The 23,351-nt window shown below is 43.0% G+C and overlaps 1 pseudogene; it reads left to right on the forward strand.

Moving 5' to 3' along the window:
• Positions 1–22,989: 22,989 nt before the first annotated feature.
• LOC124790467 lies at positions 22,990–23,107 on the forward strand (annotated as a pseudogene).
• Positions 23,108–23,351: the final 244 nt, after the last annotated feature.

Raw genomic sequence — 23,351 nt, forward strand, 5'->3', positions numbered from 1 at the left:
GTGTGTGTGTGTGTGTGTGTGTGTGTGTGTGTGTGTGTGTGTGTGTGTACCGGGTGATTAAAATGTCAGTATAAATTTGAAAACTTAATAAACCACGGAATAATGTATATAGAGAGGTAAAAATTGAGACAAATACTTGGAATGACATGGGGTTTTATTAGAACCAAAAAAAACAAAGTTCACAAAATGTCCGACAGATGGCGCTGGAGAGCAAAACGTCAGTGACTGCGCATGACAATCGTGTATAAAAGGAGCAGTAATGAGAGAGAGAATCAGATGCGCCTGCAGTCGCAGCATGTTGACGTTAACTTAAAAGGCGCTTTTAGCGAAGCTGTATTATGAGAATGGGGAATGTGCTAGTTCAGCGTTACGATCTTATCGCCATAGGAAGGGGATTCGAACGGGTAAAGGTCCGTTGACAAATGCAGCTACGGCGAGAATGATTTCGAAGTTCGAAGCCACGGGTTGTTTAGACGATAGACCCCGTAGTGGTCGACCGAGCACAAGGCGTAATGCCGCTGAGACAGTTCAGGAACAAATGGAGACTGTAGCGGGTTCGTCTATGCACGGGGAAGTCAGCGCTCGTGCAGTCGCATGTCGCACCGGCATTCCATACACTACTGTTTCGTTGGCACTCAGGCGTACCCTCCGATGCTATCCGTGCAAAATCCATCGGCATCATGAACTGTTACCTGGCGATTTAGTGAAGCGGAGGGCATTTGCGGTGTGGCCGTTTCAAAAGATGGTGGAAGATGACGACTGGTTGAGTAACGTGATGTGGACCGACGAAGCTCATTTCACGCTCCGAGGGTCTGTCAACGCCCACAACTGCAGAATTTGGGCTACCGAAAATCCTAGAACTGTCGTGGAAACTCCATTGCACGACGAGAAAGTCACGGTATGGGTTGGATTTACAACATCTACCATTATCGGGCCTTTTTTCTTCAAGGAAATGCGTGATTCTGGTTTTGTAACTTCTACCGTGACGGGTGAGAAGTACGCCGATGTGTTACAGAATCGCATCATCTCCAGCCTGGCTGATAAACACCTGCTGGAACGTACGATGTTCATACAGGATGGCGCTCCACCCCATATTGCTAGACGGGTGAAAGATCTCCTGCGCGCGTCGTTTGGTGATGATCGTGTGCTCAGCCGCCACTTTCGTAATGCTTGGCCTCCCAGGTCCTCAGACCTCAGTCCGTGCGTTTAATGGCCTTGGGGTTACCTGAGTCACAAGCGTATCGTCATCGACTGACATCTCTAGGGATGCTGAAAGACAACATCCGACGCCAATGCCTCATCATAACTCCAGACATGCTTTACAGTGCTGTTCATAACATTGTTCCTCGACTACAGCTATTGTTGAGGAATGATGGTGGACATATTGAGCATTTCCTGTAAAGAACATCATCTTTGCTTTGTCCTACTTTGTTATGCTAATTATTGCTATTCTGATCAGATGAAGCGCCATCTGTCGGACATTTTTTGAACTTTTGTATTTTTTTGGTTCTAGTAAAACCCTATGTCATTCCAAGCATGTGTGTCAATTTGTACCTCTCTATCTACATTATTCCGTGATTTATTCACTTTTAAAATTTATACTGACTTTTTGATCACCCGGTATTTCGTAGCCACGTAGCTGAACCTAATACGGATACATTAATGTTTTTCTTTACTATAAGTTTTGCATTATTTACAGTTTTCTCTATGATTTCATTTCATCGTTGCACTGATGCCACCTTCATTGCTACTAATTTGTTGTCATTTGAACAGAACAAGGAACGTCGGATATAAACCTACACTGACTTACGGTTGCAAGTAAATCTCTATATAATTGCTGTAGAGTCATAAGCTGATTAAGTGGTGAACTTTGATACTGAAAATATTTAGCCATGATTAAACGTTGTATGAGCTTGTATGGAAATAACTCCAATGTAAACCAACCTAATAACGGGACCTTTCAGAAGCGTATGGTATCATCTCTTGCAATACTGCCATGTATGTTTGTAAACATTTGCTGCATCGACTAAATGCTGGAATAGACGGAGAAACATCGAACCATTGATTCTGGGTAGCATGTTGCGAGTGGGTCGTTTGCGCTCTAACACCAGTTCTAATAAACTCGTGTAACAGAATAAAGACGTTTACGTTTGATTAGGATAAATAAAAGTTGTATTTCAAATAATTATTAGCCGAAGTTTGGTTGGGGCCAATGACGTACCAGACTGCGCATATATTATGTCTTCCTGTGCCAACTTTCAGTAAGCACTAGCTTTATCACTGCCCACATCTACATCTTTATATATATATATATATATATATATATATATATATATATATATATATATATATATATATATATATAAGAACTTGAGCATTCACCGAAAGTCGCTAGTACAGTCTTAGCGATGCAGTCTTATTTAGGGTGGAAAAGAATGAAATAAAATAAGAGCTAGCTAATCTAATCTGCCACTTGTTTGCGGTAGTTTCGGGATTTCATGAATGTTTCTCATTAGATCAGCTACAAAGCCCACATATCTAAAAATGGAGTCGACAAGATGCAAACAGGTGCCACGAGAATATTACGAAAATTTAAAAGGGGTAATATTTACGTACAAAGTACCTTGTTAACTAAGGGTCGTAGCGTGAAAAGCTTTTAATGGAAGAGCTGACTAAACGACTAACGTCAAAGCCTCTTAATCCGTCTTCCTCTTCATGTCCCCCTTGCAAAAGGATAATAACCTTCTAAAGACTCTGAAAGCCGCGGGGCAAAAAGTAATTATGCTGTGTTTCCTCTTATCTGTAGACATCGCTGATATTAGAGCGTATATAGTACCTGTACAAATGAAGATTTGAAGAATGTAAACTCTGAGTCTGTTTTTAAACTATGTATTTTTATCTTAATGTGCTTACGTTTGGTTTAAAAATTAGAGGAAACACCGGACGGCCGACGAGGAAGACATGAAAGTTATTTATTGAAAAAAACCTTTTCTAAAGTTCACTCGCCTTTATTTTCCAATATTTATTGGCAGGATGTATTTTTGAAGCATGCTGCCATGACGAGATGCCTGACTTTCTTTTAGACATCAATTGTTATATTATATATACTCATAAAGTGCGAAAGAATATTTTTCTGTGTGACCCAGTGAGGTTATGTTTGTGTGTTATTATTTAAATAATCTCAAAGATATTCTTCCTTACATGTAATAGGAATATATCCTTATCTGGCACATATATCATGAGAATAGGCACAAACCTTTATTTTTGATGCAGCTTAATTTGCAATGGAGTGGTTAGAACACGCCAAATTCTCCTCAATACCTAAGGTAATATATAATTTAACTCTCGATATAATACTTACACTATGAGACAGATGTTTTGTCCAAGTATACTTACGTCAAGGTAAATGTTAAACCATACAATATTCAATACTTATTTAATCAGTCATTATTTTTAATTGCTCAAAAACACACTAAATATCTTTACTATTAATGTAGCATTTAGCAGTAAAGAACCTTTTAAAGAAATTTGTAATGTTACTTTCTAACATCCCAGTAAAAAACTTGTTTCTGTGTATTGTTAAGCACCTAATGATGACAACATGCTGCCGAAACGCGTCGTCCTATTAAACATTGTAAAATTAAGGTGACTGAGGCTGAAGAATTATTTTGTAAATTATGTAATCCACCCGTAGACCTCTACCAGTTCTGTGCGCCATAGACAAATAATGTTTATTTGAAAATTTTCTTCCTACAGAGACGAATACCTTAAGATATAGTTGCAATGTAACGAACACATCCCCATTCATTTTTAAGCACTGACAACCACGAACTAAAATAGTTCACGGCATACGTTATCTGAAACCAATAGATTAGTAAAAACGCACTTGAGAAACAGTATCTAATTTACAATAAAGATTTTAAATGACGGAAGATAAGTTTTTAAAGTTTAGTCCACGACAACGTCATTAAAGCTCGGAGTGGGGATGGTTGATGAAGCAAATAAACTGGATCCTTTTCAAGTGAATCAACAAGCGATATACCTCGTGCGGTTGAGAGGAACCACACCAAACAGAAGTGTGGATGGCTGTAGGGGATTTGAAGGCAATCCTCCCGGATGCGAGCTCAGTATTAATCACTGTGCCACTTCCTTTGATGAAATACGTGGGCTCCTCCTACCTGCATATGAGGTTGTGGCTTTATTTTGGTTTTTCATCAGTTTTATAGAAACAACCATATTCATATTTATTATATGCCTTGTTGTTTCGCTCCTGAATGTAGATAAGCGTGTTCTTTATTTTGAATCTAAATAATCCTGCTGAAAGAAAGACCAGCTCGAGCCTCAAAGCGCCAAAAGGAATTTTTTATTTGCCGAAATTATGATAGTTTATTCGTCACCATTCCGTTTCCACAGTGTCGCGAAATACAATAGCCACCATCGCTGAACTGTTGGTTTGTACTTATTGAATGGCGTTATTGTCACATTGTTACCAACCAGCGATTTTCCCGATGTTTTCTATGGGATGGTCCCAATTTAACTTGCCCATAACTGTAATTCCAGGGAATCTAGTTCAGTCTACAACATTTAAATTTGTAAGTTTTGTTGAGTAACCAAAATTTAACGGAATTTTTTATACTTGTCCTTGTGGAGCAACACACATTTTTTATAGCTTGTAGTCGTTTATATATCTGTACAACTGCAAAACGTATAATAAAATGAGTTGTTCAGGCACCAAGATTACATTCTCATACACCATTTTATCACTGACAAGACATCAAGTGCAATGACTCAGGCACCCAGAGAATAAACAACGCATGCACATGTATATTTAAAAAAGAGTATCAGGGCAGTCGCAAAATCATTCGCCAATCTCGGCAGACGCGAACCATATGTAGCCTTCATGAGATATTAAATCGCACTTCTCCTTCAAATGCTCTTTTTGGCTTTTATTGGCAACAGACGGGATGTATTCAACTGACAGTATCATATCTGCATAGTTTATTCACATAAGAAATACCGAGAGAGCTGCCGCAGTGGTTAGCACACTATACTCGCATTCAGGAGAACGTCCGGGCGTCCTGAATTAGGTTTTCCGTGATTTCCCTAAATCGCTTCAGCAAACACCGGGATGGTTCCTTTGAAAGGGCACAGCCGCCTTCCTTCCCCATCCTTCCCTAATCCGATGGGTCCGATGACCTTGCTGTTTGGTCCCTTCACCCAGAAACAGCCAACCACATAGGAAATAAAGGCACGTTGTCACTCTAATAAAAAGACTGGATAATGAAATGTGCTGCTTATTAATTTAGGTACATCAACGCATTCAGTCGTCACCACTTCAGAGTAGCGCGTGTATTCACAGCAGTTTTGCGAAGTTAAATATTACAACACCTTTTCTCACATAGTAATTAGTGAAAAATGCCGAGGAGCGACGTAAGAAAAACATTATCTCATCTAACAAATAAGAGTGAAGTAAGAATAGGATTAGTTATTGTGATTATTATCACCTTCTGTATTCTCTGTGCAGTTACCAAAACAGTCCGCTACACCGTCTGAGCTATGTAGCTCCTCCAAGAAAAACAGTATCCGATCATGTCTGTAACGAACATGCTCTCAGGCAGGAAAACTGCCCTGCTAGGGTACCACTCCACAGCGAAGCAGAGTGTCTGTCACCGAGCTACTTAAATTTGATAGCTGTTTTGTAATAACCTACACTAACGAGGCAAGACATTAGGACCTCAGAGCACTGCACGAATGTTTTCCGCTTGTTGGCGTTGCACCCATGTGGCACGCAGGGGACGTATACAGTGTAACTCAGCTGCCCCTAACTGTAGATTTTATGCAACCTGCAATGCCCTGAAATACCGTTTGCGTGATTTTCGTTTCCTCTCACCCGCTACCCACAAACTGTTAGTCTACAGAAAAAAATTGGTGGTCTTTTTGTAGGAAATTTAATGTAGTTAAATTTTGTACTAGATTGTTTCCGATAGAGGCCGTAGGTTTCGAGTTATTCAAGAAAAACCTAGATAAGTAATCTAAAAATGCCCCCCCCCCCCCCCCCACACACACACACTCCCACACTTAGCTCCCGCTGGTCAGGAATTCTAGTGTGTAGTTCGTAGCACTTCTCGCATCACTGTACAAAAACTTGAGACTCCACGAATTATTTCCCACATGTGACATTTTTGTTCTTCATTGATTGGCCTTATTACTTCAACTGCTTAGTCGTGCATTTCAAAATTGTAAACATGACGTTTGTGCAAATTTTACAAACAATTTTGTCAATTTTAACAGCATAGAATAAACAATTCGATCGTTGAATTTGTCAGGCCTTCTGACTATGAAACCACTGTTCTTGTCAGGGCTAACCTAGGACAGAATAGTCAACGTAATTAGTTTTAGCCTAACGTTCAAAAAAGTTGTTTTTTTCCATTCATTGCCCTGACAGACATTTTTAAATTAATAATGTTTCAGAAATAGCTGACAATTATGGTGGCATGATAGTCCAGTCAACAGAGACCATAAAAGGTCGAATTCCGAGAATAGTTCATATAGTTTATGCACATTGGTAGGAGGGACTGAAAAGAACAACATACTACAAATTCTGACTGATGAGGGATGAGTGTGAGGTTGGACGTGGATTTGAAAGTCACTTTTGCATTTTTTCTTGAATAAGTCGAAACCCGTTGCCTCCATCGAAAACAATTCCAGTACAAAATTTAACCACATTAAATTGCCTAAAAATAGATCCTGTCCATTATTCTGTAGGACTCATAGTTTAGGAGTAGCGAGAGAGAGAGAGTATGAAAATCTGGCACGTGGTTTGTGAAGGCCAATACAGCATTGCGGATTGCATAAAATGACAGCGCTAAGGGCAGCTGAATCAGCCAGTATAAGACAAGTGGGCTATCATTCTAGCGATGATACGGGCCGCAAGTGGGGAAATCGACTGGCATAAGCGACTTTGACGAAGAACCGATTACTGTAGCTCAGCGCCTGCGAACAGGCATCTCTGAATCGGCGAGGCTGATCGGCACTTCGTGTGCTACTGTCCTGGGCATCTATGGAAAATGGTTGACTGACAGAGAAGCCACGAGTACGCGATAAGTTGTTGAACGTTCACGCGTCACCACAGGTTGTGGAGATTGGAGGCCTGCCAGCTCTGTAAAGCAGCACGACCTGAGACAGATCTGAGAACAGAGTCTATGCTTGTGTCAGCACAAGTGTTGAGGTACGCAGTTAAACTGTGGGACTTAACTTCTGAGGTCATCAGTCTCCTAGAAATTAGAACTACTTAAACTTAACTAACCTAAGGACATCGCACACATCCAAGCCCGAGGCAGGATTCGAACTTGCGACCGTAGCGGTCGCGCGGTTCCAGACTGTAGCGCGTAGAACCGCACGTCCACCCCGGCCGGCTAAAACTGGTCTGATGGAGATACATTTTGCTGGAGACATAAGAGTCTCAGCTTTTTCTTTGATAACGATATAAGTTGAAGTAGTGAAATAAAGTTTGTGTCGAGGCCAGGACTTGAACCTGGACGTCCTGCTTACTTGGCAGATGTGCAAATCACTACACCAATACGACACTGTGGCTGCCGCAACTGCAGGGACAGCCCTGGTCCACTGTCCTCCCTAAAATAAACTTCAGTTCAAACTTTCAGCCCATTGTCCTTCGTTAGTATTGGCCAAGGCTCTCTCATACTGGAATAGCACCCCAGCTTTGTATGTTATATGGAAAGCCTGTCGGAACCTCAGCGTCGCTCCTAATGACAATTTAAGAAGGGGAAAATGGGCTGAAAGCGTGGGCTGAAGTTAGTGTTAAATGGTTCAAATGGCTCTGAGCACTATGGGACTTAACATCTGTGGTCATCAGTCCCCTAGAACTTAGAACCACTTAAAGCTAACCAACCTAAGGACATCACACACATCCATGCCCGAGGCAAGATTCGAACCTGCGACCGTAGCGGTCACGCAGTTCAAGACTGAAGCACCTATAACCGCACGGCCACACCGGCCGGCACTGCGCCAGTGATGCAGGGCATCGGGGGTAGTATTATGCAATTGGGGACGTACACACTGGCTTCCACGGGCGCTGTGAACTACATGAACATCACTGCAGAGCTCGTTCCCCGCTTGAGATGGCATCTTCCAGCAGGATAAGTCCTTGTCGCAGGGCCAGGATCTTGCCGCAGTGGTTTGAGGAGCATGTAAGCTGAACTCGTGTTGATGTCTTGACCGCCAGATTCGCCTGACTGAACCGTATCTCGGACACTATTGGTCGATAGCTTTGTATCCGAAGACACTGACTCCGTAATTTAAGGGTATTGCTTGACCTGTGGGTAGACATCTGTTACACCACGCCTCCGGAAACCGATAAATGCCATGTCGAAATCATGCGACACACAACTGCTGCTGTACTGAGTTCCAAAAACGGACCAACATACTATTAGCAGGAGGTACTAACGTTGTGGTTCAGAAGTGTATTTTCACACATCATTCAGGAGAGTGAGTATTATTACCAATTATAATTGAGTCTTATTTACATCAATTCCAATCCGCTCGTCGAGTTACTATGGTTTAGGTGTGCTGACCTGACCTGCCCCCCCCCCCCCCCCCAACACCCCCACCCCCTTCTCTCTCTCCCTCTCTCTCTCTCACTACTATTTTCGTCCGGCCATATTTGTAGGTTGTTTGATTGTTCTGTTCTGAGAGAAGGCTCATCAATCAGAACTCTTGAAATAATAGTCCACTTCATTACATAAATGTATGACAGATTTACTTAGCTTTGACATACTTCTTGTCCACAGGAGTGCTTGATAATTCACTGTTGTCATTGAACTTGAAACCGTCTTGAATCCTTTGAGGTACAATGTTCGACATTTACAACAGTACATGTTCATCTGCAACTTTGCAAGATGATGAAACTTCCTGGCAGATTAAAACTGTGTGCCCGACCGAGACTCGAACTCGGGACCTTTGCCTTTCGCGGGCAAGTGCTCTACCAACTGAGCTACCGAAGCACGACTCACGCCCGGTGCTCAGAGCTTTACTTCTGCCAGTACCTCGTCTCCTACCTTCCAAACTTTACAGAAGCTCTCCTGCGAACCTTGCAGAACTAGCACTCCTGATAGAAAGGATATTGCGGAGACTTGGCTTAGCCACAGCCCGCGAAAGGCAAAGGTCCCGAGTTCGAGTCTCGGTCGGGCACACAGTTTTAATCTGCCAGGAAGTTTCATATCAGCGCACACTCCGCTGCAGAGTGAAAATCTCATTTTGCAAGATGATGTTAATTGCTGTAACTGAAGTGTCGAACTGGGTGAGAGTTTTTGCACGCTGAATACTATATTGACCTGAGCCAGAGGGCGCCATATTGAGAGAGAGGGTGTGTCTTCTAGAGTGTCCCCCCTTCGTTGTTGCGGATTGCTGCGAGACCACGCTAATAGACTTAATAAACTGCGGTATCGATTCGCGTTGCCGAGTTTGGTGTGGCACTGCTGTCTCTGGACGGTATCACCCCCCCCCCCCCTCTCTCTCTCTCTCTCTCTCTCTCTCTCTCTCTCTCTCTGTCTCTCTCTCTCTGTCTCCCTCTCCATCTCCCTCTCCCTATCATTCCTCTAGAGTCCTCTAGTCTTTTCAGGCTCAATTATTTGTCATCGCCAGCAGTCCGATACCCTGCGGCGAATTCTTTCAATACTGGCGACGGTGGATGCGACGAATTGGCTGTATACAGCTAGAGACCCCATTGGAATTCAACAAGTAGTGGCATTCCTTCAGGATATCACAATGAAAAGAGCAAACCCAGAATGTGCGTACCTTTAATGCAGATAGCTTGATGCTTTAAATGAAACTAATGTAACATACATTAATAAACATACATTTTTTGATAAAATTTTAAAGTGTTATACTTACAGGAGAGATAAGAAAATAAATCGGGTTTAACGTGAAGGACAGGAATATGCCCTTGTTGCGAGGGATTTAGGTAGGGTGAGGTTCGGTTTGAGGATTGTGCAGACGTAGGGCTTAGTTTTAAAAATAATTTATTTACTATACAAGTTTTAAGTAACAGAATCGAAACCATTGACAATAAAACAATGTAATTCTCTGTAGCCCAACAGGTTTAGATAGGGCTAGACTGTTCAAACACAAAATATTCTTAACAAAACCATAACAATTTCAATCTGGCACTACAACGGGCGACGAGGTAACAACACAACAACTTAAAACATTTCGCATTCTGCCCTCATTATATAAGATAACTGAAAACATACGAAGCCAGGTAACAGTTAACTTTTCTATAACCTCTAATTACACTTTGTTCTACAGTAACTATCAACAACAACAATAACTAGGACATCATTTACCGACAATTATTTACAAAATAAATCGTTATTCTCTTGCACTACAACACAAACCGCAGCACATAAATGAATTTCTGCTTAACACAAGAAACTAACACAGAATCAATTTTGAAAACCCTGACAATACGTCATTCACCATCAATTAAAAAGACAAACACAATAAAACTTTGAGAAACTAATACAAAACCAGTTCTTAAAATTACTGGCAGCAATATGTTGAAAGTCATCACAAAAAAAACAATATAGCTTTATATGATATGCTTGTTCGCACCCACGTCGTGTACTGACAAATCAGGCGTGCTTTCTCACACAACACATCCTCCTCCATAGCTGAATGTTCTTCTGCGCTACTTGCCACGTGGTGGACCGATTAGTAGCGGTTCTAAGGACATGAAACCAGACAACGACCGGGACAGCGGAATGGTGACCACATGCCCCTCTGTCCAGTGACGCCACTGGCAGAGGATGACACAGTGGTTGGTCGGTCCCGACTGCGCCTATAGGGTCAGGACGCGGAACTTTACCTCTCTCACGCAACACACGTTGTCGCACGCCCACGTGTCATAAACACAGACACAGCACTCGTAAACTTCCCTTCAGGAAGTTATTTACAAGTGACCACGCTTAATTCACAGGTGAAACCACGCAACGCCTCAAACACCAAGTCACCAGTATGTCACCATTAACTGTAAAAGCACTTAAGTTGTGGATAGTCAGTTTTTCAGTTATGTTGTGAATAATAATTTGTTATCATTGCATCATTTATCTTTCCTCTACTGTAATAATCTACTATTATGCTTCCATTTAGTCGAACGTGCGACGTCTCTTTTCTGGCTCTCCAACTCACTGTACTTATTGCCTCTTTACTAAATAAATGCTTTGTGGGAATCTAATATTGGCGCCCGAATACCTCATCTTCTAATCTGTAATGACCTACTCGTTGCTAAGCTGCCATGTGTAAGTAATCAAGATCAAACTACTTACGGTTCTTTATTATGCCTGCTACTAAGAAGGAACACGCTTCATTCTTTATAGATTAACTAGCGAACCTAGAATACGTATGGGAATAATATATATGCCCTAATCTCCTTCTGTACTCTCTCTCCCTCTCCCTCTCTCTCTCTCTCTCTCTCTCTCTCTCTCTCTCTCTCTGTGTGTGTGTGTGTGTGTGTGTGTGTGTGTGTGTGTGTGTGTGCGCGCGCACTTCCTTCTTGCCCCTCTCTTTGTCCAACTACCCCTCCTCATCACTTGCACTGTCCATCCCCATCCCACCCTTCCCCCCGCAAATCTCTCTTCGTCTCCTCCTCACCCCCTCTCTGTCCATCTCCTCCTTCCCCCCCTCGCTCTGTTCGTTTTCTCCCCTCCCCTTTGTCTGTCATCTCATCACTCACTCAGTCTCTGAGATTGAGCCTTATTTATTGTTATTTCGAAGGAAAGTTCGATTGGGAAATGAAGTCACTTAAGGGGCTCCGGAATGCCCTATACTTGCAATGTTAAAATAACGCTTATAAATGACATCTTTCCTCACAAAGTATTTGAAGTAGGAAGTTGAACTTTTTACAGATTATTTATTGGAATATGGGCTACAACTTAACACAGGGATTTTACAAAATTTTTGTTCAGTTATTAAAGATGATTTTTTTCAATTATAATGAAAATTCACAACATTTTTTGCAATTTTTTATTTATATATTCAAAAATATACAGTTTTTTTGGAAAAAGGCTGTGTTAAATTATGCAGAAGGTACTGTGTAACATTTACTGAAAGTTTGAAACAAATATGTTTGGAAGATCCTTAGAAAACATGTAATTAGTATGAGAAAATAAAAGTTTTGGGAATCGAGCGACAAAGATTGGATTAACTTTTTAGTGCATTCCAGGTCCATAGGATGGATTATCTTCATCCTCTGCAAACTCCTCCTCCAGCTTCCTCTTGTTCCTCCTCCTGTTTATTCTTGCTTGTATTTCTAGACTCTTTACAGCCCTGTCTGCAGCCCGAAGGCGTTCCTTGTCTAAAGCAAGCATCGCTCGTTGTTGTGTTCGTAGATTTTGCTACCATTTTCTTCAGTTGCAGTTACTGCAACACTGTTCCAAAAGGTGGTCATGTATGAACACTTATCACTTTTCAGTTGTATTTCACTAGCAAGTCCTACGTGCTTTATTATGGAGAGTTCCAGACCAACTTCACTACAATGAATACATCTTACACAGTTTGAAAAAATTCCTTTGAGAACCGACATATCAAATATTTCATTCACATCCGATTCGCCCATAAAACATTCATAGTTTTCACTCATTGAACCAAGCTTCTTCTGTGAAGTATTATCTTTCCCACTTTGACTGCTATGGGCAGGTGTACTTGAGAGGTTAGGTTCACTCACTTGGTTATCGTCTTTATTGTTTACAGTAATAACACATACCTTTGGCTTTCCAACATTTCTCCTTTTCTTAAAAGCCTTCAGAGGATTTCTAATAACTTTACTTTTACTCATTATTATACTTCAACAAAACAGAGACTCAAGAAACAGAATTAATTACGAATATTTTCGAGATAATGACAGAGTAAATAAACATGAAACAATCGATAATCACACCAGCGATATATATTGAACCATCACAGGTTAGCCACAACACATACTTTATCTCACATCACTAAAATGTACCTGATGAACACGGACGTTAATAATAACACCATTTGACAGCAGTTTAACAGCGCCACAGTGGGTCACGCCCATGTAGAACACATTTCAAAAAAAATTTAAAAATAGTTGTAGTCTTCGGAATTGAATAAATTATATATCTACTAAAAGGTAATAGTCTGTAGATTCAGAAAACGCAAAAAAGTAAAAATTGAACTTATCATGATTTTGAGCCTTTCCGGAGCCCCTTAAGATGAGTGGGTAAATCTGTGGGGATCATTGGTATAAGGAGTGCAAGAGGGACCACTATCTTCTGGATCTACGAGGATAAATACGCAGCACGTACCGTCAACACAGACCGGCAACCCTGAGGTCCAGCCGCTTATTCCGACTTTCACGCACGGCTCCTCATACCGGTCACAGCCGGATTTCGATAGTTCATCCTATAAACAAACAAAATTTGACGTTAATCACTGACCAAGCAGTTAGCTAGACAAAAACAAATGAAAATACATTTTCAACTGCACAGAAGGCTCATCCCGCGTCTGTAATATTTCGTGAGTGCTTTTTAAATATATATGTTCATCATTCTTGCACTACTTAGTTATCACTGGGAAGAGATAATTACGATGAACATATGTTTCCTTTATCTTTCTCGCTGGCTTTCCAGCTGTTGTCCAAGTTCAGGTTAGCTGTGTGATTACAGAAACACATTGCTTCGTCTTTTCCATCATTTATAAAAACCAGATTAGCAGTTCACAAAAGCTTCTACACACCATTGACACAAATGGTAAACATCTTCAGATAAGTTTCATAGATTCTAGTATGTAGTTAGTTAATTACAAACTGTGTGGCACAATATCATTACAAGTCTAAAGCTGAACACAGGCTCGCAGAATTAGGCAGCAATGCCCATGTTTATACTTTTACATTTCTCGCGAGAATTTTCATGAAATACAAACTTTTTAATTTCAATCATTTTAAAATTATCACAATAATTTTGATAATTTTAGGGGTTTTTCATGTAGCATAGCAAATATACTACTGTTTATCCTAATCTTATTCAGTCACATAAAAGTTTATATCTTCGTCTACATCCAAATATACGTATGCACGAAGGATGTTCCATATTGATTTACAGTTTCTTTTCTCCTCATTCATGATGCGCCATTAGACTTATCATTACAGCTGAAAGTATGCAGTACTTTGATCTAACTGTAATTGTTAGGACTAACCCTAGAATTGTGATCCCTGCACACTAGAGCCCATTTTACAAACTGCTGTCATTGCGTACGCGGACAACGTAGAGTATCCAGAATGAGATTTTCACACTGCAGCGGAGTGTGCGCTGATATGAAACTTCCTGGCAGATTAAAACTGGAGACGAGATACTGGCAGAAGTAAAGCTGTGAGTACCGGGCGTGAGTCGTATGGTGTCACCGCCAGACACCACACTTGCTAGGTGGTAGCCTTTAAATCGGCCGCGGTCCATTAGTATACGTCGGACCCGCGTGTCGCCACTGTCAGTGATAGCAGACCGAGCGCTGCCACACGGCAGGTCTTGAGACACTTCCTAGCACTCGCCCCAGTTGTACAGCCGACGTTGCTAGCCATGGTTCACTGACAAATACGCTGTCACTTGCCGAGACGATAGTTAGCATAGCCTTCAGCTACGTCATTTGCTACGACCTAGCAAGGCGCCATTAACAGTTTATATTGAGATTGTTATTTATCTTGGGATGCTTGTACCGTCAGACCGATGTTCTACAATTATGGATTAAAGTTAAGTATTACATCAACTACGTACTTTATTTGCTACTAAAAATTCCCTTAACTGTTCCAGACCTCACGCCAGTCTGCGTGAGCTTAACGCGTGCCTTTCGGCTTCCTCCAAACCCCGTGAATTGGCTCCTGCCCATTCACAACAAGTCGTGCTTCGGTAGCTCAGATGGTAGAGCACTTGTCCGCGAAAGGTCCCGAGTTCGAGTCTCGGTCGGGCTCACAGTTTTAATCTGCCAGGAAGTTTCAACGTAGAGTATGTTCATCAATTACAGCGCTGGAGAACGTTATTTCTGTGGAAGGAGGCTGGAAACACTACATATGTTCACAGGCAATTAATGACACTGTGAGAGTTTGCACCGTCACGAAAAGTGCTATTGTAACACGACAACGCTCGTCCTCATACTAGTCGGAAAACGACGGTAACCATTACTGAAATGGGGTATACGGTACTGACAAAATCGCTGTATTTTCTGACTTGGCCACTTATAATCTGAAGGTCCGTCTGGAACCACTTGCCTGGAGTCTGTCGCATCCACTGCAGGACAGTTGTTCGCAGTTACCGGATATCAGCGAGGAGTTTTCTTCGTGGTTCTGAGTAATTGGTAATCAGAAGGAGTAAAGTCAGAAAATAAGGTGGGTGTACCAGTACATGGAATCGCATTTCAGCGATGGGAGCCGTCGCTTTCCGACTAGTATGAGGACGACCGTTGTTGTGTTGCGAATGCACTTTTCATAAAGGTGCACACTCTCCGACTGTCATCAATTGGTTGTGAATATCCGCAGTGTTTCCAGTCTCATTCCACAGAAATAACGTTGTTCAGGGCTGTCATTGATGAACACACTCTAAGTTGTCCGCCTACGTAATGACAGGAGTTGGGGAAAATAGGCTGTACTGTCCACGGATTACAATTCCATGGTTAGTCCTGTCTACTGCGGTTACACCAAAGTGCTACATACTTGCAGCTGTAATGATGAGTCAAACTACGCACATCTACATCTACATTCAAGTGCCTGACAGAGGGTTTATAGAACCACCTTCACAATTCTCTATTATTCCAATCTCGTATACAGCGCAGAAAGAACGAACATATATGTATTACTGTGCGAGCTCTGATTTCCCTTACTTTATGATGGTGATCGATTCTCACTATGTAGGTCGGCGTCAAAATAGATATTTTTTCATTCAGAGGAGAAAGATGGTGATAGGAATTTCGTGAGAAGAATCCCCCGCAACGAAATAAGCCTTTGTTTTAATTATGTCCAGCCCTTCTTTAAACTTTTTCGATGTACTCCGCCAGTCCTGCCTGGTAAGGATCCCACACCGCGCAGCAGTATTCTAATAAAACGCAGTATTTGGTTAGCCTTCCCCACAAGATTTTCTATGTGTCCCATCCAATTTTAGTAGTTCGTAATTGTAAGTCCTAGGTATTTAGTTGAATTTAGGGACTTTAGATTTTATCATGTAACCGAAATTTAACGGATTCCTTTTAGCACTCATGTCAATGACATCACACTTTTCGTTATTTACGGTCAATTGCCAATTTTGGCACCATACAGATATCTTTTCTAAATCGTTTTCCAATTTTTTAAAACTTATAATGACTTTACTAGTCGATAAACGACAGAGTCATCTGCAAACAGCCTAAGACGACTGCTCAGATGGTCTCCCAAATCGGTTATATACACTCCTGGAAATTGAAATAAGAACACCGTGAATTCATTGTCCCAGGAAGGGGAAACTTTATTGACACATTCCTGGGGTCAGATACATCACATGATCACACTGACAGAACCACAGGCACATAGACACAGGCAACAGAGCATGCACAATGTCGGCACTAGTACAGTGTATATCCACCTTTCGCAGCAATGCAGGCTGCTATTCTCCCATGGAGACGATCGTAGAGATGCTGGATGTAGTCCTGTGGAACGGCTTGCCATGCCATTTCCACCTGGCGCCTCAGTTGGACCAGCGTTCGTGCTGGACGTGCAGACCGCGTGAGACGACGCTTCATCCAGTCCCAAACATGCTCAATGGGGGACAGATCCGGAGATCTTGCTGGCCAGGGTAGTTGACTTACACCTTCTAGAGCACGTTGGGTGGCACGGGATACATGCGGACGTGCATTGTCCTGTTGGAACAGCAAGTTCCCTTGCCGGTCTAGGAATGGTAGAACGATGGGTTCGATGACGGTTTGGATGTACCGTGCACTTTTCAGTGTCCCCTCGACGATCACCAGTGGTGTACGGCCAGTGTAGGAGATCGCTCCCCACACCATGATGCCGGGTGTTGGCCCTGTGTGTCTCGGTCGTATGCAGTCCTGATTGTGGCGCTCACCTGCACGGCGCCAAACACGCATACGACCATCATTGGCACCAAGGCAGAAGCGACTCTCATCGCTGAAGACGACACGTCTCCATTCGTCCCTCCATTCACGCCTGTCGCGACACCACTGGAGGCGGGCTGCACGATGTTGGGGCGTGAGCGGAAGACGGCCTAACGGTGTGCGGGACCGTAGCCCAGCTTCATGGAGACGGTTGCGAATGGTCCTCGCCGATACCCCAGGAGCAACAGTGTCCCTAATTTGCTGGGAAGTGGCGGCGCGGTCCCCTACGGCACTGCGTAGGATCCTACGGTCTTGGCGTGCATCCGTGCGTCGCTGCGGTCCGGTCCCAGGTCGACGGGCACGTGCACCTTCCGCCGACCACTGGCGACAACATCGATGTACTGTGGAGACCTCACGCCCCACGTGTTGAGCAATTCGGCGGTACGTCCACCCGGCCTCCCGCATGCCCACTATACGCCCTCGCTCAAAGTCCGTCAACTGCACATACGGTTCACGTTCACGCTGTCGCGGCATGCTATCATGTTCAAGACTGCGATGGAGCTCCGTATGCCACGGCAAACTGGCTGACACTGACGGCGGCGGTGCACAAATGCTGCGCAGCTAGCGCCATTTGACGGCCAACACCGCGGTTCCTGGTGTGTCCGCTGCGCCGTGCGTGTGATCATTGCTTGTACAGCCCTCTCGCAGTGTCCGGAGCAACTATGGTGGGTCTGACACACAGGTGTCAATGTGTTCTTTTTTCCATTTCCAGGAGTGTAGATAAGCAACAGCAAAGGGCCTATAACACTAGCTTGGAGAACGCCAGAAATCACTTCCGTTTTACTCACTGACATTCCTTCAGTTACTACGAACTGAGACCTGTCTAGCAGGAAATCACGAATCCAGTCACATAACAGACGATAACCCCTTTAGCACACAATATACTACTAGCCGCTTGTGTGGTACAGTGTCAAAAACCTTCCGGAAACCCAAAAATACGGAGTCCATTTGAAATCCCCTGTCAATAGCACTCAACACATCGTACGAGTAAGAGCTAGTTGTGTTTCACAAGAACGATGTTTTCTAAATCCTTGTTGAGTGTGTGTCAACAGACAGTTTTCTTCTAGGTAATTCATAATGTTCCAAATTCCTGCTCCATATCAACGTTAATGATATGGGCCTCTAATTTAGTGGATTACTCCTACTACCTTTCTTGAATACTGGTGTGACCTGTGCAACTTTCCAGTCTTGGGGTACGGATCTTTAGTCGAGCGAACAGTTGGATATGGTTGTTAAGTATAGAGCTAATACATCAGCACACTCTGAGAGGAACCTAATTTTCATACGATCTGGACCAGAAGACTTGTTTTTATTAAGTGATTTAAGTTGTTTCACTAATCTGAGATTATCTACTTCTATGGTAGGCAGCTGTTCTTGACTCGAATTCTGGAACATTTCCTTCGTCTTCTTTGGTGAAGGCATTTCAGAAGGCTATGTTTAGTAAATCTCCTTTGACAGCACTCTTTTCGAAAGCATCTCCATTGCTATCGCGCAGAGACGGCGCTGAATGTGTCTTGCCGCCAGCATACTTTACCTGCGACTAGAATCTGTTTGGACTGTCTGCCAAGTTTCGAGACAAAGTTTATTTGTTATGTTATAAGCATCTCGCATTGACGTCTACGCTAAATTTCGACCTTCTGTAAAAGATCGCCAATCTTGGGGATTTTGCGTCTGTTTAAATTTGGCATGTTTGTTTCGTTGTTTCTGCAACAGTGCTCTGACCCGTTTTGTGTGTCATTGGGGATCATCTCCGTCGTTTGTTAATTTATTTGGTATAAATCTCTCAATTGCTGCCGATACTATTTCTTTGAATTCAAGCCACATCTGGTCTACCCTTGTTAATTTGGAAGGAGTGGAGATTGTCTCTCAGAAAGGCGTCAAGTGAATTTTTATCTGCTAAATGAATAGGTATGTTGTAAGTCAATGTGGGACGCCCCTTCGATAACGTTTCGCAAAACGACATTCGTCATTCCTCCAGGGATATCCAGTTGAGTGTACGGATCTTCTCCGTATTTCTCGCGCCACGACTCAACCCACCAAAATAAATGTAGCAGCACCTCTCTGAATCGCTTCTTCAATCGACTTACTGGGGATCCCAAATACTCAAGCAGTACTCAAGAACGTTTCTTACCAGTGTGTTATACAGGCTCTCTTTTATAGATGAGCTACACTTTCCCGATATTCTCCCAAAAATCTGGTCGACCATTCGCCTTCCCTGCTTAGTTGCTCGTTGCATTTCGCATCGCTTTGGAACTTTACGCCTAGATATTTAATCGTTGTATCAGGCAGCATGCCACTAATACATATTGGAAAATTACCCTGTTATTTTCCCTATTCATACACAATGACTCATGTTTTCCTCCATTTTGACCAAGCTGACATTTAATACACTAATTAGGTATTCTGTCAGTTTCCTCCTACAATCAGCTAGTGACTACACTCTCCCAAACACTACAGCGCATCCAGCCACTCACATATGTGGAACCTTATTCGGTGCGCTGGAAACGTTGTTAATAATTTGCAGTGGCACACTGTATGTTATCACTAATAGTTTTTGAAACGAATTAGTTTGGGAAATAGAAGAATTTTTTTTCAAAACAGGAAGTTGTCGGCTAATACAACTAACTTTCACCTGAGTAAAATTTTTTCGTAATACGTACTTTATAGGTATCCTAATTCTACCAGATTTCTTTCAATAAAATATTTTTTGGAAAATTAATTATACTATAACAATCAGGAGACTGACAACTATATATTGAATAATAAAGTTTAATGTGAAAATGTTTTAAAATAATTTCGAAGTTTTCTGGAACATATTGATCACATATTACGTATTTAATAATCAGATGTTATCTGGATCATTAGTTCCCACTTGTGTTTTTAATTATTTGTTTTACTTTGAAATAAAATATATGAAGATGAACCGTTGTTATGAAAACCTATACGCTGCACCTGACTGTGCTGAAAGTAAATGCTTTTATTATTTACAACACCTGCTGAACGAAATATTTACTTCTAAGTGGTCATACGTAACGCATAATTCGGATGTACATTAGCATTGGGAGATGTTATGAATATTCGTATCGACTACTAAAATAATGAAAATTTAGCTACCCCCGAGATAACATTTCCATTTGCACGAAAGACAGCTCATTACAACAAGGCCTACCCAGCCTGAAAACCAACCTCTAAAGAATTCACGTCCTAGTTTGACAGTAAATCTCTTGTTCTTGTAAATGCACGGTAGAGTTGTACCGTTATAAGCTGGTAGGTGGACATAAACAATTACCTCTGAAAGTGTCTTTGTGATCTGGGGTAAACGAAACATGAAGACGAGGTGACGTCTTGCGGACTGTGATAACCGCGGACTGCCGTTAACGCTGCCTGCGCACCGTTTTCCGCAAACAGGTCTCCCAGAAATGGGCCGCAGCAGATACTATCGGCCGTCGCCCGTTGCCTGGCAACGCGGGTTTTAACGGCGCCGTGGCCGCCCCCGAGCCACAGCGATGCACCCCCACCTCCGCGATAACTCGCTACGGGAACCGCCTGCCGTTAAAAGTCGTCCGTGAACAGAGCTACTTAGCATCAGGCGGGTGAAATATGGCACACGTGGCCTCTCTAATCTGCTCTTCACTGATCTCTGCTCGTGTCAACACGTTGATCTGACAGTGGACTGTAATGCTTTACGTAATAACATCATAAATCTTTCTGTTACCGGTACGCGTTAGCATAGGACGTAAACAGCGATTTCGCCGTGATCTTTGCCTGTTCGTTCCGTATTAAGGGAAAATGAGAAAATATAATTCTCAGAGTGATACCAATTTACCACACTGGCTTTCACCTGCCGAAAAAAAAAAAATTCCCGTTATATTGTTTCCATCGCTGTACAGCGTCGACTGTGAAGCATTTTTCCATTGTAGCCTAGAACACGTATAAGTGGAACGTAGTAGGTATATATTACGTTGTTACAGACACGCTTCTGTCTGATGTGGAGGCTACTTTCGGGATCTAGTACAACCATTTTAATACGATTTTCACTAACAGATATACTGATACACGAGGAGGGCTTTTGCATATATACAGTAATGTAATAGCTTAGAGGCCGCTCCTTCGCTCACGCTGATTGTATGGTCTCCAGAGATTTGTTTTGTTTTCTTTTAATAGAATTTGTATATGGTTACACGCACTGCTCATATGTAAATCGACGGTACGCAAACTAAACTGCAGAAAGGGTATTAATATTTCATAAACAAATTCATCGTATCAGGATTGCACACTAGCTAAAAATTTTAATTAAATTTATATATTCTTACACACATTGTTCATGTACAAATCAACAATAAAGAAACAGTGCACCTAGTCAACTGAAACAGATCATACTATACACGGAATCATATTTAAACTTGGTATCTATGTTGTCATCAGCGTGACTAATTTGTGTAGTAAATACAACTAAACTAATTTTTAAACACACATATGCCCACCAAAAAATTAATGTATTAAAGATCTTTCTTTTCTTACGCTGTTGTGACAAAACTGATTTGTTATGGTGACTGTTAAATAAATTTCCTTGATTTAGTCACAAACTACGACACCTAAATTTTTCACTCTAATTAAGGCCACAGAAGTATGGGACCGGACCGCAGCGACGCACGGATGCACGCCAAGACCGTAGGATCCTACGCAGTGCCGTAGGGGACCACACCGCCACTTCCCAGCAAATTAGGGACACTGTTGCTCCTGGGGTATCGGCGAGGACCATTCGCAACCGTCTCCATGAAGCTGGGCTACGGTCCCGCACACCGTTAGGCCGTCTTCCGCTCACGCCCCAACATCGTGCAGCCCGCCTCCAGTGGTGTCGCGACAGGCGTGAATGGAGGGACGAATGGAGACGTGTCGTCTTCAGCGATGAGAGTCGCTTCTGCCTTGGTGCCAATGATGGTCGTATGCATGTTTGGCGCCGTGCAGGTGAGCGCCACAATCAGGACTGCATATGACCGAGGCACACAGGGCCAACACCGGGCATCATGGTGTGGGGAGCGATCTCCTACACTGGCCGTACACCACTGGTGATCGTCGAGGGGACACTGAATAGTGCACGGTACATCCAAACCGTCATCGAACCCATCGTTCTACCATTCCTAGACCGGCAAGGGAACTTGCTGTTCCAACAGGACAATGCACGTCCGCATGTATCCCGTGCCACCCAACGTGCTCTAGAAGGTGTAAGTCAACTACCCTGGCCAGCAAGATCTCCGGATCTGTCCCCCATTGAGCATGTTTGGGACTGGATGAAGCGTCGTCTCACGCGGTCTGCACGTCCAGCACGAACGCTGGTCCAACTGAGGCGCCAGGTGGAAATGGCATGGCAAGCCGTTCCACAGGACTACATCCAGCATCTCTACGATCGTCTCCATGGGAGAATAGCAGCCTGCATTGCTGCGAAAGGTGGATATACACTGTACTAGTGCCGACATTGTGCATGCTCTGTTGCCTGTGTCTATGTGCCTGTGGTTCTGTCAGTGTGATCATGTGATGTATCTGACCCCAGGAATGTGTCAATAAAGTTTCCCCTTCCTGGGACAATGAATTCACGGTGTTCTTATTTCAATTTCCAGGAGTGTATTTTGGCGCAACTAATGGCAGCAGGTTTAACACACGGCGCGGTTCGGGGCAACTCCAGACAGAAGAGAAGGCAGCGCGTTGCATCTCTGAGATGTATTGGGGAAGACACCTGAGCCCTTGCTATGGCGACCACGAAGTACGCTGTGGCTTACATGAGGCAGTAGATAAACAGATAAGTTACTCCGTGTGGAAGAATGCGGCAACGGCCTTGCTGCGGTGGATACGCCGGTTCCCATCAGATAACCGAAGTTAAGCGCTGTCGGGCGTGGGCGGCATTTGGATGGGTGACCATCCTGGGCGCCATGCGCTGTTGCCGTTTTTCGGGCTGCACTCAGTCTCACGATGCCACTTGAGGAGTTACTCGACCGAATAGTAGCCGCTTCGGTCACAAAAAATCATCCTCAGCTGAAGATGACACGGCGGTCGGATGGTCCTGACGAGCCACTTATCACCTGAAGACGGAATGCTTTTATGTGGAAGAATATACATGTGAGCTGCCCTTCCGCTGCAGTGTTGGCACGAAGAGCATAGATGGCGAAAATGAAAATGCTTCAGATTAT

The sequence above is a fragment of the Schistocerca piceifrons genome, chromosome 3, assembly GCF_021461385.2.
Source record: "Schistocerca piceifrons isolate TAMUIC-IGC-003096 chromosome 3, iqSchPice1.1, whole genome shotgun sequence".
Taxonomy (NCBI): Eukaryota; Metazoa; Arthropoda; class Insecta; order Orthoptera; family Acrididae; genus Schistocerca; species Schistocerca piceifrons.